Raw genomic sequence first — 12365 nt, 5'->3', positions numbered from 1 at the left:
ATAAATACTCATGGAGTGGAATTGCTGGGTCATATGGTACTTCTATTATTAGATTTTTGGAGAAATTTCCATACTGTTTTTCACAGTGGCTACATCAAATCCCACCAACAATGAACGAGTGTTCTCTTTTCTCCACGTCCTAGCCAACACTGTCATTTGTGTTTTTTTTGATGATAGCCTGACAGGTGTGAAGTGATATCTCATTGTGGTTTTGCACTTCCCTGATGAAGTGCCTATTGGCCATCTGCATTTTTTGTTTGGAAAAAATGTCTATTCAGGTCTTCTTTTTAAAATTGCTTTCTTACGGTGAGTTGTGTGAAATATTTATATATGTTGGATATTAACCCCTTAGTGGTCATATCATTTGTAAATATTTTTTCCCATTTAGTAGGTTATATTTCATTTTGTTGATGGTTTGCTTTGCTGTCCAAACACTTAAAAATTTAATTAGGCCCAATTTTTAATTTCTTTTGCTTTAGGAGACAGATTCAAAAAAGTATTGCTATGATTTGTGTCAAAGAGTGTTCTATATTTTCCTGTAAGAGTTTTATGGTTTCTGGTCTTACATTCAGGTCTTCAATTCACTTTGAGTTTATTTTTGTATATGGTGTTAGAGAACGTTTTAATTTCATTCTTTTATAGGTAGCCATTCAGTCTTCCCAGTAGCATTGATTGAAGAGATTGCCTCTTCTCCATTGCATATTCTTAACTCCTTTGTTATAGATTAATTGACCCTAAATGTGTGGGTTTATTTCTGGGCTCTCTATTCTGTTCCATGTACTTTCCATGTACCTTCTATCTTCCAACATTTAGTTGACGTCTCTCTTTTCTATTTTATCCTCTTCCATTCTATTTGCTCTGAAGATTTGGAATTTAAACAATATCCTTTCAATGTAATTTAAATAAATTCTTAGGGGGTACCAGAGATTAAGGAATGGTTGAGATATGGTCTCTTTCGTTTTACTTTTAACTGTGAAATGTAACAAATGTAGAGAAAAGTATACAAAAAATATGGTTCACCGATTTTCACAAACTAACCAGTCAGGTTATGAAGTAAGCATTGCCAATCCATCAGAATCTTTTCCCATGCTTGAAAAATTCATGGTATAAGAATCTTTATCCTATCACAATAAGTATAATTTCAATGCACCCCAAATATTCTAAAACTTATTGTATGATCTCCAGAGTGTGTCACTTGATAAATAATCCAAATTTTTCCTGCTATTTTTTTGAGAAAATGTTCCTTACAACAGATAAATATTTAGTGCTGATGTAAAGCAAGATATAACAAATCTTGCTGAGTAAGCTTTATCTTAGCTAATAAGTTCCAGTGTTTTAAGGAATATCTGTGTGCAGGTAAAATCTGACTTTGTATAAAAGAAACCTCATCTGACACAGTAAACTGTTCCTCCCTTGAGATATTCTTCTGTAAGACTAATCTAATTTTCCAAAGTGATTTCTTTTTTCTGTGATTTTAGAAGGTCTGGGAGAAACACTGAAGTTAGACTGTGATATAGAGCCAGTATAAAATAAGTTGAAAAGTAATATTTCTCTGTAATATCATTTATTCTCTATTTCCTAGAAGCGCAACACCCTTCCTGTACAAAGGCCATAGTTTTCTGTGAACCAGAAAAGCTATAAGTTTTACCAGCTGGTTTTAACTGAAAAGAAATATCAAAAAATTCCTCCTGTGGGCTCTATAAATGCTCAGATAGTAGACTGACACACATGAAATATAATAACTGTAGTTATTCATGCCTTTCCCCCCTCTCAGACATGTCCTAATGATTTGTTATTCTACTCCATTTATAAATAGCCATGAAACAGAGTCTCACTAAGTGAGTGGCCTGCTGTTTTTTCTTAAGTAAAGTGTCAAGTGAGTTGAATATTTTGGGGCACATAAATCTTTGTTTGGTACCTAAGCTAAGAACAAGTTAATGATTTAGCATATGGAGGGTAAATTGGTTATCAAATTTTGTCTACATTTAGTTTCTTTGTTTCTCCTTCAGGAATTAAGTTGAAATTGATACCCTTTTTTGAATTTTACTATCAGTAATCTAAGGAAAAAGGTAGGAAGATAAATGCTACACTCAATCTTCCTTCCCATGAATGTGCAACACCTGGAAATTTCTGTAATGCATGCTGCATTCCTCTCCATGAGAAACAGGATGCTGGATACAATCTCCAAAACCTTCTAGTTCTAGTACTTGCATTGTCACATTTAATCTCCAGCAGTTTTGTGTTGCTTTTTTCCCCAGTAAGACTTTTAGATTAGCTATTGAACTAGAACACCCAAAATGTAACCTCAGGGAAACAATTTGAATACACATTATACTGGAGAATTTTAAAATTTGTTTAACATTAGAGTCCTGGGCAGTTTGTTGAACAGATTCCTGGGTTCTGCTCCCAGAGAGTCTGACTCTTCAACCATTTTTGTTAAAGCTTTTGGTTTCTGTTTCTGTAACAGGGCAGTGCGGGCGTGCTCAGTTGTGTCAGACGCTTTGTGACCCCTTGGACTAGAGCCCACCAGGCTTCTCTGTCCATGGGATTATTCCAGGCAAGAAAACGAGTGGGTTGTCATTTCCTTCTCTAGGGGATCTTCTTGACCCAGGGATTGAACCTGCGTCTCCTGCATTGGCAGGCAGAGCCTTTTACCATTGAGCCACTTGGGAAGACCACAGTGTAGTGAAGGGTCCTTTCAATGTAGCTTCCCACATTCTGAAGTTTAAAGCCCATTTTCATTACATTGCTTCTTTGTTCCATAGAGTAGCAATTTTTAAGCATTTACATTCTCTCAAGTCCCAGGAATAGGGATAGCTAACATGGGGCCATGAGGCTCATAGAGAGAGAAGGGCAGGCTGGAGAATATGGAATCCTCTGATTTATGATCTCTCAGCAGCCACGGGGAAGGTAGAGGGCACCTCTGAAGAAACTTTCTGTTTTCTAACCATTTCCTCACTAAGCACACATGTATGTAGTCACTCATCCCTCATCGCAGCCAGCTGTTTGAGTGATTCTGCTCAAACAGCTGGAAGCAACCCCAATAATCCATCAGTATGGCAGCTCAGTATTCTCCTGAGGTCTGCTCTGTGGGACACAGGTTAACTCCAAATCCATGGAGTTAATTCATGACTCAAGGAAGCATTTGAAAGTATGCCGCTGAGGAGAGTACACCCGAAATGGGAGTCAGGAGACAAACGCTCTAGTCCCGTTGTTTATTACAAAAGCAACTTCCTTAATATCCCTGGACATTAGCTTTTTGTTTTCTTGAGGAAGATTGCATTAGATGATTACTTGGGTCTCATTTAGCTCTCATTATTCTGAGAAGGCTGAGTCTGAGGCAGGTTTTTGATAAAGGTTCTGGTGCCTGCTGTTGTCAAGTAACTCTTGCTTAAATTGTTTTGATGAGATTCCTTCTCTTTGGGAGAAATCAGTATTTTTGCTGACTTTGGCAACATTGTTTATTTCTACTTATTGTTGAGTATTGGAACACCTTCTGTTTTTATGCACAGTAGATCAGTCTCTTTATGTTGCAGAGTCTAAAATTAAAGAGTCAGGGACCCGGAAACCTGATATGAGTTACAAACTATCGCTAAAGTCTTACTTATTTGGAAACTGGGCAATTGAACAATTTTCTGAGGAAGTCTCAAGATTTCGTTTTAGTCCCTTTTCTTTTAATATTGTCCATTCAAGGACAACCTGCAAAGTGACTTCCATCATGAATCCTTTCCTGAGCATTTTACACCTAAATAAATGCTCGTTGGTCTTAGCTCTTAAAGCATTATTTATTGCTTTAATATTATGCTACTTTGTATTATCTTCATATCTATTTTTCTTCAACATTAAGGATTCTTAATAAGCATTAGATATGAATGTTCAGGAAAGGATTCATGATGGAAGTCACTTTGCAGGACTTTGAGTAGGACTTTGCCAGACAGAGATGGGGTTGGGGAGACAACATTTAATACTACATGAATAACATAAACAAAAGTAGGGGATCACATTTGTGTATGAATACTGGGCATGTCCAAGCAAGAAAAAATGGATGTAAATTTTATAGGTGTATTTGTATTTCTGGTAAGAGCATCTGTATCTTTCATTAGATTTTTAAAAGATTCAATAACTCCAAATGATTGAGAAACAGAAGATAATATTGTAAACTCTTAGAAGAAATGTATTTTGCCAATTTATCTTAAACATATCTTCAATAATAATCTTAATTATTATTTAGAAATAATTTCTCAATTTAATAATACATGCATATTGCATTTAAATACAGTTTAATTGAAGAATCCTCTGAATTTATATTCAGAATTATGTATTTTATTGTTGTTAAAACTTGATGGTGTTCCTAAATATCTAGGATAAAGAAGTTTGATATAGGTAGTTTCTGTTTTATGAGGTTTTCTTTTGTTTGCATTGCTTTTGTTTTTGACTAAGATCCCATGGGATTTGAAGTTAACTAGGATTTATTAGGTTTATTGGAATATGATTAGAAATCCCTTCAGTTCCAGGGATAATTTTTTAGCCCCTGAATTGGGAGATAATCCAGATTAATCTCCAAGTAGGGACCTAAGCAAATGTAAATCTGTCTGCTATGTGGCTTTGGGCTGAAACCAGTCTTGGTCCTCTACTTTGCCCCTGCACTCATTCAATGCCATCCTGTGAATTAACATTTAGATACACTTTCTTTTCTCACTGTCAAACACGTGAGAAGGCGTCCTCACCAGATGTGAGCATCCTCACTCTTGGCAGCAGCTCCTGTATTTTTCTCCAGCCCTCTTTGCAGGGGAATTTGGGAGATAACTAGGCCTGATGAACCTATGTGGAATCAAAACATGGCTGGCAGTTTACCTGTTGCTTTGGCTGCTTTTTCTTGGTTTTGAAATTAGGGAGCAGGAATTATTTGCAGATTTAGGGAGGGTTTGCCAAGGACAGTGAGGAGTGATTACAGATGTGGGAGAAAGTACTGGCAACCTAAGAGGGGTTCCACATACTCTGACTTACAGTTTCTTTAAGTACAGAGGGCTGCCTCCGGTGTACAGTAAGCATACATGATTACAGAGACAATAGCTGTTGAAAAATGCCTTTTCTTCTTTGTAGAATATTGCTTCATTTGCAATATTTACTTACAACAAAGTTAGACAATTCTAAAGATTTATAGTCTATTTAGAAATAAAATATATATCTGAAGAGGAGGCCATTTATAATTTGTAGTTGTACATACTTTTTTATATATATATTATCTCATTTAACCCTGACAATAATTTTGTGAGGTATGAAAGGAAAATAATATTATTCTCATTAAAAAAAAAACCACCAGAAACCCATCAGAATAAATAACTTATCCAAGAATCAGAACTCAAATTTCCTAGTCCCATGATCTGTCCAGCATATCACGTGACAGTGATAATCACTAACTCAGTTATAGCAGTTTGTAACCTGTGGGTAATTTGGGGCAAAGAAAATTTTTCCTACAAAATAAATGGCACAGGCATTTTATACTCACTGACCAGAAATACTTGTGTGTCAGCTGACAGTATGAAAATAGATATTACTATAAAGTGCATGTATTTGCACTCAGTCATTTCAGTTGTATCTCACTCTTTGAGACCTTATGGAACTGTAGCCTGCCAGGCTCCTCTGTCCTTGGGATTCTCCAGGCAAGAATACTGGAGTGGGTTGCCATTTCCTTCTCCAGGGGATCTTCCCGACCCAGGGATCGAACTTGTGTCTCTTATATCTCCTGCATTGGCAAGTGGATTCTTTATGACTAGTGCTACCTGGGAAGCCTGTTACTATAAAGCACCCCAATTTAACATTAATAAAAAATTCCACATGTCTCTACACTAAAAGTTTTTATTATTTTGAGTGAAGCAGGCAAGCAACAACTTACCCTCTAGGGATAGGTGTATGAAGTTTGGGGGTACCTCTCAAATTTTTGAGGTAGTACAATTAGTGTTGAGAACCAGCGGTGGAAAGGCAAGATTGGAAGCAATCAGGGCAGGATGCCAAAGACCTGGACCATGGCAGCAGCAGAGAAAATGAGAAGCATTTCTAAGAACTATTTAAAGGAATGTTGATCAGTTGAGTTATGGAAAGAAGGAGAGAGGTTGATGTTGACTCTATAGTTTCCAATCTGCTAATAGAAGTGGCTAATCCTGGCAGTAAATTAGTTTGATGGGATGGGAGTAGGATAGAAAGACAATGATAAGCCTCATTTGGGGTATAAGATGGTAGTAGACATATAGGTAACCATATAAGAATAGAACAAGTCTGAATGATTTGTTCTAAATCTTCTTCTGTTAGATCAACAATTACAATAATGACAGTTCTTAAAAGAAATTAATATTTGACAGTTAAATATATTCTTATAAATATTCACTGAAGTCTATGAAATATTCTAAATTGAGTAAATTGCCAACTACCCTCTTCCTTCTCCACCCAGGGTGGATTTAAACTAAGTAGAGCTGAGGGGAGCAGAGGGAACCTTGAATGGTTTCTAGCCTAGAACATATTATCACAGGGCACCTGTTCACATTTCTACTCTGAAGGAACTCAGTTTCTTTGGCCACAATTATATTGGCTTTCATGCATAGGTAGTGCAGATACTATTTTTATGTGTACAATGGCCTCATTATGGGATTTTTAAAACTTATTTTTGTCCTTTTTGGGCGCACAGGGTTAAATTCAGGCTGGGTGGGACCCTATGTGTGTATTTTGTGGCTACAGACAAAGCGGTATAAGGCGTTTCCTTCTGTTCAGTTTCCAGGGTATTTCTGGGAAATCAAACCATGAAGTTTGCCCTAGGAAACTGTTTCTTTGTGGCCAACACCAGTGTTTACGCATCTCATTGAGGGAATCTTTAATAAGCTGTTCCATTTGCACACAAATTGCCCAGAGAAGGTATTTTTACCCTCTTTTCTCAAACCTTGGCATTGTAAGAATGTATTAAAACAGTGGTGCAATTGTGAGAGGTTATCCAGAACTGAAGGTTTGAGGTTCCTATTTAAGAATGCCATACATTTAAGAATCTAAAATGACTTAATCCTGTAGACGTCATGTCTTCCCTTCATTGGAGGGATGATCCCTTTTTATCTTCGGAGGAAAGAAAGTAACAAAATATTTTAAAATTTACCAGTGTCTTTTTGGATTCTAACACACTTCATGAATGAAGCATAGGAAGATAATTTAGCTTTCTTTTACCCATGAGAAAGCCATGGCCTTGATCTGGAAAGGTTAAAATATATTCTCAAGGCTCCACAGGAAGTTAGTTGTCCAGCTGAAATTAGGACAGTCTTTGGCTACCTTTATCCCTTTACATAAAGAATGCTAAACTTGTAGAAGTTTAACACCCATCTTGAAAAGGTCTACTAATATTTCAATAGACTGGATGTGAAAAATAAGGAAGAAAAAAAAATCAAATCCCTCTTTGTGCCTGAAGCAGGAAAATTACCTTATCCACTCAAGAGAGAAGCCTTGACTGTTCTGGCCACAGTGATTTTCTTTCTGTTTTGCCTTTGCTTCCATTAGTTGTTTCACTAATTGCTTTTCTCACATTTTTTCTTTTCTAAACTATTTTATGGCCCTTTGTAACATTTACTTAAGATCTTCCAAGTATATGGTTATATACCATAGGATGATAGGGATAAGATAAAGATGAGATAGACACAACTTTTCTCACTAGAGGTTGTCACATGGCAAGAGAGTATGGCAATGGAGAAGACATTATGTTAGACCAAAGTACATCAGTAGTGTTGGGAAAAGTTTCTTCCTCCAAGTAAAGTTTGGATTGGGACATTTCCTCTCTCTCTCCTGAGTTGATGAGAACTATGTGGTCTATAAAAATCTCCTAATTTTCTCCTCCTTGAAGTGTCTTCTGACTCCAAATGTCCATAGCTACTGGGGAGGTTGGGTCCTGTTATGAGTAACATACACTGTTATATATTCTTCATCTTAGTGGTAATTCTGTTGGCAACATTTCTTATTCCATTTTTTGTTGTTGTCAAAAAGATTTGCAAGAGTTCAGTGATAACTTCGTCATCTGTATAATGATCTCATTCTTCTTTTTCACTGGCATCTGCAGTAAGAAAGCCAGGAGAATGCCAGCTATTATGTTAAGCTGTTTACCTGGGACCTAAGGATAGGAAATGATATTTACATCTGCAACCAATGTTTCTGGGTTTCCTGATAGAAATGAATTTTCCCCCAATATTTCTTTTCTTTACCATAGAATGAAAGATTAACAAACTCTGTCTTTCTCCTAGACTGATATAAATAGACATCATAGTAGGCTATTGGAGATAAATTGTGATTTTCATCCTCCTGGTTATATGTTACTAATGAAAATTCTGCCTGTTCTATGCTGTGAGAAGGGCAGGCGGTTCACTGATGGTTCAGTGATTTTTATTCATTCTCACGTCTCCTTTCCTTCTTCATTCTTTCCTTCTTGTCTTCTTTTATCAACTATTCATTGAACACATATCATCATCTAGTCATCTGAAATGCTTGAGCACACAACCCAACACACACACATTTTATTTGCAGCATAAAATATAGACAAACAGAGCTTAAAAAGGAGAATATAAAATTAAATAGACATTCTAATGACTTCTTATATACATAAAGTACAAGAATACAAGAGTAATGAGGCCCCAAAAATAGTCCTTGGTATCCTACTGAATTCCAAAAAGAGCCTGGGTTATGTGCATACTGTTGCTAATGAAAATATTACCCATGGTAGGCCCCCCAACTTACTGATATAATTTCCATCAAGGATCATGGCAGTTTTATGTACACATTTATAAGGGGAGACTCTAAAATACTACTACTGTTCTGTATCTAAGGGGCTAAAGTACTTTCAAGAAAGACTAATCTTCTTGTGTTTGAAAAACATAAAATGAGGTGATGACTGGCAAATGAGAGCAAGCCTGTTTAATATTAAGATTATGATGTAAATTGACAAAAGCCTAGGCATTCCAAGCCCAAGTTGCTAGGCACCTTCTTCTTGCTTCCATCTGAGTATAATGACGCATTGTCAGCCTTAGCTGAAGTACAAAGGGTTATTAGACCTTGGAGTCCATCTGTTACCCGTGCAAAGGAAACAATTGAACTAACACTGCTCTTTTCCTTGGTCTCTTGCCACTTTAATTATAGTTCATTTGGGCTCTGTGTGTACTTGCTGCCTTGAGTAGAACATTTTCCAGGACTGTAAGAAAGCAGAGAGAAGGCTCAGGTAAGGGCACTGAAGCACAGTTTGCAGTTACAACTTGGGGGAAGGTGTTATCTGATGAGTCACCAAAGCAGTCAAACCAACAGTACATGTTGCTGCTGCTGCTGCTAAGTCGCTTCAGTCATGTCTGACTCTGTGTGACCTCATAGACGGCAGCCCACCAGAACATGTTACCCACAATTAATGTTGCCTCAATGCCCACTACTACCCAACAATTTTCATGAAGTTTTAAAATTCAACCTTGGTCCTGGTTTTTATTTTTAAATGTTTTGTGAGTGTATGCATTTTTGTTTTAAGACTGTAATATCAGGAGATATTTAGTTTGGAATTTTAGGAAGGTGAGATGAACCATCTTACCTTTCAATCTTATTTACCTATCATTTTAAAATCAGTGGGCTTCCCTGGTGGCTCAGACAGTAAAGAGTCTGCCTGCAAGGTGAGAGACCTGGATTTGATCCCTGGGTCAGGAAGAGCCCCTGGAGAAGGAAGTGGCTACCCACTCCAGTATTCTTGCCTGGAAAATCCCAAGGACAGAGGAGCCTGGCAGGCTACAGCCCATGGGGTCACAGAATATGGACATGACTAAGTGACTTTCACTCTTCACTTTCGATCAATAGCCAGCTTCCTGTTTTCTGCTTGGGTACACCTCGGGTAGATGTCTTCATGTACAAAGTGCCATGGGTATAGCATGCAACTAGGTTTGTGGTTTGAATAAGATAGACTCAGGTGATATGAATCTCCCTGAGAGTTAGTGAAACTTTATTTTCTTCCATATAGCCAATTTGGGACTCAGGTTACTACACCACAAATAAAAATTGCTGCCCCAAGAATATGCTAAGTAGCTTCAAAAAGGTGACAAATACTTAAATTCTGGAACTTCAAGAGAGATTTTGCAAGTCTTAACTTCTCTCTTTATAAATGCTTTCACTGTGTCCAGAGTGTCTTTTCCTTACTCTGTGCAACTAGGACTACTGAGAACCTTTGGATGATCTTTTGCTTGAAACAATTTTTTTTTTTTTTTTGCTGTGTTAACTGAAATGTATGCTTCTTTTTGGGGTGGGGGGAGGGAATCTGATTTTGGGTCTTGTGGGCACTAAGGGATAAATCTTGGTTCCTTTAAGTAAGCATGTATTTGAGAAATGAGGACAAGCTATTTGCAATGAATATAGGTAAGAATTCAGGGACTTCCTGCTAGTCCAGTGGTTGAAAATCCACCTGCCAATGCAAGGGACACAGGTTTGATCCCTGGTCTAGGAGGATCCCACATGCTGTGAGGCAACTAAGCCTGTGAGCCACAACCACTGAGCCTAGCCACAACTACTGAAGCCCGCGCACTCGAGTCCATGCTCCACAACAAGAGAAGCCAACGCGAGAAGCCATGCACCGAAACTAAAGAGTAGCCCCTACTCTCCGCAACTAGGAAAGTCCATATGCCTCAACAAAGACCCAGCGCAGCCAAAAGGAATAAATATCAAAAAAAAAAAAAAAAAATACATTCTCTCTGCTCAGTGTTGGTGGGTATAACTTTCATTGTTTTTATGGCTAAAATTTTTTCATTAGTAAATTTGTTGTTTATTGTAAGATGCACTTTTTCCTTAACAAAATTAAGGAATTGAAACTAAAGTTAAAGTTTGTCAATATCAATATCAATTGATAATAGGATATGATAGCTTATAATGGTATATGATGACTCTGGTCTGCGTTTGGTTTAGAAGAATCCTGTTTTACTACTTGCTGCTGCTGCTGCTAAGTCACTTCAGTCGTGTCTGACTCTGTGTGACCCCATAGAGGGCAGCCCACCAGGCTCTCCTGCCCCTGGGATTCTCCAGGCAAGAACACTGGAGTGGGTTGCCATTTCCTTCTCCAATGCATGAAAGTGAAAAAGTGAAAGTGAAGTCGCTCAGTCATGCAATGGGGGTAAATTTGTAGTTCCCAAAGTGTCAGATCATAAGAAATCACCTGAGCTTCGTGCGCAGGTGATTTGCTTCAGGGAAAGAGGGAAGCAGGGAGTCTGTATTTTGATCAGCTCAGGTGATTCTGAAGATCAAACAGATTTGGAAACTGCTGGAGACAATGTAACCTTTTTTCTCCCCTAGTTCTAAAACTCCATGACTATTCTCTATTTGTCACATTCAAAATAATAAAAATTTAGAGTCAGAAAGTATCTGAGAGCACATTTGGCCTGAACCCGTCATTAAAATAATGTATTTTTAGAATTAATTTGAAAAATGGGCATAAAAAAGATAATAAAAATCATTACCCCGTAAACTCACCAATTAGACATAATTATTATTTATACTTGGATAATTTTCCTTCGTTTTTCTTGAACATATATTTCTTTACAAAATAGGAGCACAATGTACATATACATATATATCTATGTGTGCATGCTTCTAACGTTTCACTTTCTATATTTGGGAACATTTTCCATGTTATTAGATGCTCTTTAAGGGTACAGAGCCAATTGTTTGGTTTTAACACAATCATTTTAATGGTAATTTAGGTTATTTTCCTTTCTTCTCCTTTATTATAAATGATGCTGAAATTAACACTGGTTGAACAATCTTTGTGTATGTATACTTATGGCTGATTCACCTCGTTCTACAGCAGAAAGCAACACAACATTGTAGAACAATTATCCTTCAGTTAAAAATAAATTAAAAAAATATAAGTATTCATGCATATTCTTGATTATTTCCTTAGAATAAATTCCCAGAAGAGGAAGTTCTGGAAGTAGAGCAAGTGGTCAGCAGTGTGGACCCTGAACCATACAGTCTGGGTTTGGATCCAGGTTTTAGCAGTTATTGGTAAGTTTATACCACTTGGGCAGCTTTTCACGTTTGCACGTCTCAGTTTCACATCTGAGTTTCCTCAGTTTCCTGACACGTAAATATGGTTAATTATGGTTCTGGATCATAAGATTTTTTTGAGAATTAAATGAAAAAATACTTAAAGCACTTAGTGGATGAGACAGAGTAAGAATTAAATATTGACACTTATTCTGGCACTAAGGCAATGTACATTTGGAAAATCCTGGTTTTGGAGAGTTTTTGACAATAAATTTAGGAAACGCCTGTTAGTTTGAGAGTCAATGCCAATTTTCCCTCCAGAAAGGTTGTAGCATCAATGCTCT

This window comes from Bos indicus x Bos taurus, chromosome 17, assembly GCF_003369695.1.
Source record: "Bos indicus x Bos taurus breed Angus x Brahman F1 hybrid chromosome 17, Bos_hybrid_MaternalHap_v2.0, whole genome shotgun sequence".
Lineage (NCBI taxonomy): Eukaryota > Metazoa > Chordata > Mammalia > Artiodactyla > Bovidae > Bos > Bos indicus x Bos taurus.
This window is presented reverse-complemented; position numbering follows the sequence as displayed.